Source organism: Alligator sinensis, unplaced genomic scaffold (assembly GCF_000455745.1).
Source record: "Alligator sinensis unplaced genomic scaffold, ASM45574v1 scaffold492_1, whole genome shotgun sequence".
Lineage (NCBI taxonomy): Eukaryota > Metazoa > Chordata > Crocodylia > Alligatoridae > Alligator > Alligator sinensis.
The window spans coordinates 280,430-286,922 of NW_005842186.1; the positions used below are offsets into that span (position 1 = coordinate 280,430).

At 48.0% G+C, this 6,493-nt stretch overlaps 1 long non-coding RNA gene across 1 annotated transcript in view; it reads right to left on the reverse strand.

Annotated features, from left to right (window-relative positions):
• Positions 1–1,295: 1,295 nt before the first annotated feature.
• Positions 1,296–6,493, reverse strand: part of LOC102380175 — a 16,161-nt gene continuing 10,963 nt past the window's right edge. The window contains exons 2-3 of the long non-coding RNA XR_324151.1: positions 2,231–2,320; positions 1,296–1,363 (exon numbers count right to left, since the gene is read on the reverse strand). This is a non-coding gene — a long non-coding RNA (uncharacterized LOC102380175). The remainder of the gene's footprint in view (positions 1,364–2,230; positions 2,321–6,493) is intronic.

Here is a 6,493-nt window from a genome sequence, read left to right on the forward strand (position 1 = left end):
TTCCCTACCCCAAAGCTTAGTGGTCCTGCTTACACCCACCCCCTAACCCACTGCCTTGCACTCTCAACAATTCTGGTTGTACAGCTGCAAGGGAGGAAGCAAAGTCCCATCATGAAGCCTAGGAGCTTTGAACCAGGCACAAATTCAAAGAGGGGCCACAAAATTTGCCCTTGACCATTTGTCCTGCCCATTGAGTGTTGCTTAGATGAGCAAGCTCGTCAGATCTTCTTACAGTCCAAATGCAAATATTTTTGGATGTGCCCCACCTATTACAACTGGGTCTTGGATGAGGGGAAGGAGTCCGAGCTCCTCAGGAAGCCACTGGGCTGGGATATGGGGGACCTGGGCTCAAAATGCTGACTCTGCTCCCAGCTCACTAGGTAACCTTGGGCAAGGCATTAGGCATACCTCAGTTATCTTCTGTTAACCTGATTAGCCAAAGGGTGAGCGACCGCTATGAGCTCCTCAGGGCAGGGTCCGTCTCTGGCAGTAGGCATGAACAATCCAGCACAATAGGACTCTGATCTCAACCAAAGCCTGTGGGTGCTGTTGTAACAACATACTGTATTTGTTCCCATAGCATATGCACCTTTCCTCCAAAAAAAAAAAAAAAAAAAAAAAAAAAAAAGTCTTCAAAACTGAGGTGCAAGTCTGAAACAGGGAACCTGATTTTCTGTGCCAGGATGGAGGAAGCATGTCTGTCTGCTAGGCCCATAGAGGGAGGGAGGAGCTCACTGTTCAGGGGCTGAGCTGCATTGTTAACCTTTTTACAAGTGATACTGGACTGGCAGTAGATTTTGACTGAGCAGCCCAAACTTGTTGCCAATTTGGCAGCGACTGTGAGAGGGTTAACACTGAAGCTTTTGCTGATGCTACAGGGTGCACTCTGCCTCTGCAAATCAGTACTCTGCTATAACTCTACCACCCCCCAAAATGTTTTTTATTCATTCTGCCTTCCCCAAACAAGATGTGCATTTTATTTGAGGCATGTGGTATGCTAGAAAATAGGGTAGTGCTTTTCATTCACAACCTCAGCCAAGAAAGATCTCCCTCCCAGCACCACAGCAACAGTAAGTGAGAAATAAGTGCTAATTTCTTGCTTTCAGCGATATGAAAAAAAAAAAAGGGAGGCATGAAGAAGTGATTGGCCCAAGGTCACTCAGTCCATCAGTGGCAGGAAGGGAAGCCTGCTTACCTTGCTCTTAGCCCCGCTGTCTGCTTTACTGTCACCCATCATATTCCCCGGTTGAAGAAGAGGAGGGGCAATGCTGCCAAGAGAACTGGAGCTGCCACAGGTGTCTGAGCGGCAGGCAGGAGGACTGGCAGATGGGGGAGAGGTCCGACGGTGGACAGGCTGCTACACCTGAGAGGAATAAAGGCACGTCTCCTCCCTGACAGCAGGGGAAGGAAATGGCATTCGCTAACAGATGGTCGGCACTAAAACCTAAAACTCAGAGTGTTTCATAAAATTCCAGCAGCTTTCTGCAAGAAACGGCTTTTTATGGGGGGCAGAGAGAGAGAGAGAGAGAGACACTGAAAAAGAAATACTTCAGCAGAGAAATAGAGGCTAGTTGGCACGTTTGTTTGGGAACTGGCCCGAGGGAAGCAGAAGCGTAAGTGGGAAGGATGAAAGCAGCACTTTATCGGAAAGGCTATTGATCAAGCACACAGTAAAGCATCTCGACAAGGATGAAGCAGGTGGTGTTATAAGACTGGCATTACAGGAAGGGAGAGAGAGCAGCACTTTGGCACTGGGGTTTGCAGACAACCTAACAGGCCCTGTGGGTCACCGGCATATAGGACTGGGGTGGGTTTTGCAGTCACCGAGCCCATTGCCCTGTCCCCAAAGACATCTAGACATGGAGTGCTCCCATACACCACAGCTTCCAAACACAACCCAGACCACCCTGGCACATTGTACAGGCAAAAAAGGAAAACCCCAAAGCATCGCTAATGTCTTGCAGTCAAAACTTAGCCATGAACCTGGATGAGGTGGTATTATTATTATTACTACTACTACTATTATTATTACTACTACTATTATTATGCCTTTCCCAAATGAAGAGATGTGTCTTGTTTGGAGCTGTATTGTATGTGACAAGATATGGTAGCACTTTTCATTCACAGTGTCGACCACAAAAGATCTCCCAAGAAACCATGAGTGCGAAATAAGTTATTTTCTTCTTTTTACCGATGGGTAACAACAACAACAACAAAAGACGAGAAATACCTTGGTCCTTCCTGCTTGGCGGTTTGGAATGAGTTGACCCTCCTTGGCAGTGCCAAAAATGGCCACGGGCTGCATTCCAGCCCATAGCATCTATGAAGAAGACAAAAGAGGGACCAAGTTGACCACCCAGAGGCAGGGCAGCGTTATTCAGGGAGCCAAGGCACTGAAAACCCTCTCCCAACTGGACCCCTATGCACTTGTTAGAGCAGCAATTCCCAACCAGGATGCCACAACACCTTGGGGTGCGGTGTGATCCTTTTAAAGGTGATGCGCAATCTCAGCACTGCTAGGTATAAAAACAGCTACACGATTCGCAAGATGAATCCAGAGACTTCAAATAGGGACCCACAGAGTCAAAACACATTCTGCCCTCTGTGGTCTTCCCGCGTTCTTTGAACCAGAAAAATAATAGGGCATTTTTTTTCTCTCATCAAGAAACAAGCAAAAGCTCAGCACTGGCATTTTCCAGCAGGTGCCTGAAGTCTAATGAGGAGAGCCTTGAGTCTAAAAAGGTTGAGAACCACTGTGTTAGCGAGTTAATCTGTTTCCCCTGGCAGGGCTCAGCAGGGGTGAACTTCATGCTGGGGACAACTGCTGTCACAAGCCCAGGGCGATACAATTTGCACCTTCTACTCATCTTGATTTACCAGCAGGCAGGAGACGGGAGCACAAACACATCCATCCCTTTGAAGCTGAGAATCCCCACGGAAGGACCTTTTGGAAAGCAAAATTCCTAGCCCCAAACATTTATCAGGGTTAGCACCCAGCTGCTAGAGGACCAATTATCAATATACTTCAATTTATCCCGTGAAAGCTGCATCATTCTGAAAACACACTCGCACACCCATGCCACATCATCTAAACCCAGCCAAGAATAACACCTGAACCAAAAAGGATAACCACTTCATTGACTAACCTCCTCAATCCTACAAGGAAAATTTACAAGGTTAGTACATTTCCAATGGAGGTACAAATCCAGCTTCATTTTGATAAGAGTAATTTATTCTTTTCTACCGTCCAATCCAGCAGTGGTTATTAAAAAGGTGAGATGGAGATGAGAGGAATGATGGGATTTGGGCAACAGGGAGTTGTCTCTGCTGGCAGTGACACACCCCTCCAGAGAAGTGGCATTTGCAATAAATGCACAGGAGTGTTTTTGCTTACAACTGCCCCTCTCCCAGCAGGTTGGCAGGAACCTGCAGGAGCTGTGGACATGATGCTCTGTGCAGTTGCTGTCGCTCTGAGGTCTTTCAGAAGAGATAAGCCTCAAGCAGGTGATGGGTCCCCAGTCACAGGCAAAGGAAAGATGGCCCAAACCCTATCTATGCCTTTTCACTGTACATGTTCTCCAGTCACTGCTGATTCATTCTTTCATAATTCAGCCTGGCTGATGCAGGGCAATGGTGAATACGTGGCAATGTGCAATGGCCAGACAGCAGAGGGCAACTTCATGAGCACAGCCACAACGGCTAGCAGAATCAGGCATGAGCAGGGAGTGCTTAGTGAAACACCAGCTTAGCACAAGGTAGACATCTCTCAACCAGCAGGCCAAGTCTGTGCACCCAGTCCCTTCCAGTTTACTTTGCTCCTATCCTCTCAAATGACCATGGGGCCGGAGAGTCAGCCTGCTTTATGTTAAGACCCAAGTGGTGCACTCCCTCAATAAGACATACTCAAGCATCTCCCCCACTTATACTTGCTTCTAGATATCAGCTAGCCAGAATGGAGGATTCCCAACCTCAGTGTTTGCTCACCCAGCAAGTACACATGGCTTGGAACAAGCATAGGGGACCCCAGGGCCTCTACGGTAACACACAGCAGGGATCATTGGCATTGCTCAGTGCCACATTAATGTTACTGCCTTGATGTACATACACACACACTCATTTAGAAATCTCATGACCACTGTGCTGCCTTGTGCAGAGGGAGGGGGTGATCTCCACATAAAGCTTACCAAAATCAGGAAGAGGCCATCCCTTCTCTCTCTGAAGTGGGGAGGGAGAATAGCCTCCCATCTATTTTATTAGCCATGAGTGATGATGGGGGAGACAGGCAGAGCTCTAGGAGGAAAATCTTTATTCACTCTGGCTCCCTGTTAGGGTGGTTCCCTAGACCCATGTGACCACTGATGCACATTTCAGGCATTACAGTTTTCAAGATGGTATTCAGCTTCTCTTTGCACTGCTGAGTGCCCTGGTAAAACATGGGGATAGAGCTCTCCTATGACCTGGCCCTCCTTCTTTGCTCCTACTCATCCTCTCCTAGGGGACAGACATTGCTGAATCTGGTCTTGGCCAAAGGGAAGGACCCGGCGAGCGATCTGTGGCTCTAAGGGAAGCTCGGTGACAGTGACCATGAATTGGTCACCTTCTTAGTTCACTGAAGAGCAGGCAAACCCCTCAGTAAAACAGAAGTCCTTAACTTTGGAAAGGCTGACTTCTGCAAACTGAGAGAACTGGTCAGTCAGGCAATCAGAGGCTATACCCCCCACCCTAAAAAAGGGAGTACATGAGGAATGGTCATCACTCAAAAACAATCCTTGGAGCACAGGGCAAAGCCATCTCTCCTCGCAAGAAATGCAGTCAATGAGCAAGGAGGCCCCTATGGCTGAATAAGGAACTGTTGGACCTCATTAAGCTCAAAAGACTAGCCTACGCCAGCTGGAAAACAGGAAGCATTACCAAAGAGGATTAACTCTGCACTCGCCCGCACCTGCAGAGAGCAGCTGAGAAAAGCCAAGGCATCAACCAAACGTAAGCTAGCTACAGGGATCCAGGACAACAAAAAGTCCTTCTTTAGATATGTGGGAAGTAGGAAAAATAACAGGGACAGTATTGGGCTTCCGAGAGATCCAACAGGGCAACTGACTTCTGATGTCCAAGAAAGGGCCAATCTCCTACATGACTTTTTTGCATAAGTTTTTCACTCTCCCATGAGGATCACACTGCCAGAAATGGCACAAACCAATATGGGAGTGGGTGATGCCCACCCTCGCCCCCAAAAAAGCAAACCCGATGTGGATCAGGTGAGGGAACACCTCGAGAAACTGGACATTCACAAGTCCACGGGCCCAGATGGAACGCACATGAGGGTCTTGAAAGAGCTGGCAATCATTCATCCCCAGATGAAACATAGGTGAGCACATCAGCTGGAGTATTGCATCCAGTATTGGGCCCCCCACTTCAGGAGGGATGTGGAGAAGCTTGAGAGAGTCCAGAAGAGAGCCACTCGTATGATCCAAGGCCTGGAGGGAAGGCGATACGAGGAGAGGCTGAGGGAATTGGGACTCTTCAGTCTGGAAAACAGAAGGCTCAGGGGGGAATTGGTGGCAGCGTACAACTTCATAAGAGTTGCACATCAGGACCTGGGAAAACATCTGTTCACCAGAGCTCCACAAGGGATAACAAGGTCTAACAGCCATAAACTCCAGGAAAGCCGATTTAGGCTGGATATAAGAAATAAGTTCTTTACGGTGCGTGTGTCCAGGGTCTGGAACAAACTCCCCCCAAAGCTGGTGCAAGCACCTACTCTGGACTCCTTAAAAAAAAACAGCTGGACTTATTTCTTGCTGGGGTCACTTGATCCCAGCTCTCTTCCCACCAATGGCAGTGGGGCTGGACTCGATGGTCTCATGAGGTCCCTTCCAGCCCTGAATGTCTATGAAATCACACTGTGCACATCACTGCATTTAGTAGTATCCACAGAGATCATGGCTAAGGTAAAAATGTGGCACTTACCCTGAAAATTAGCTTGAAAGAGAATCTGACTACTAACTTCCAGCAGTGATAACAATTACCTAGCATCTCCTTGTGCTCACTCACCCATCTGTCAGCCTGTATCTAACTTTGGTTTTTTGTCTTATACTTTGCCTCCAAGGTCTTTGGGGCAAATACCATCTTTTTATCCCAGGTTTGTACAGGTCCTAACAACCCAGGGGTTTCCTTCCATGACTGGGGCTTCTATGTGCTGCCACACAACAAATAAATAGTAACGCTTAAACTCATAAATGGCAATGTTGCACTTGTTCAAATAAACTAGATCCACTGGGCATGCTTTGGTGCATCAATTGTGCATCCACCGGGCTTTAAACTAGGCTCATCGCGGGGAGGGGAAGATGAGGGCGGGGGAAGCTGTGGACCACCAAACCATGTGGCACCCACAAGGACAGCCCAGCCTGAAGAAAGAGAGCATTGGGAACCTGAAAGACATGGGGAGGCCAGCACTACGACACAGGTAAGAAACGAGAAGGTAAGAAACAAAGGG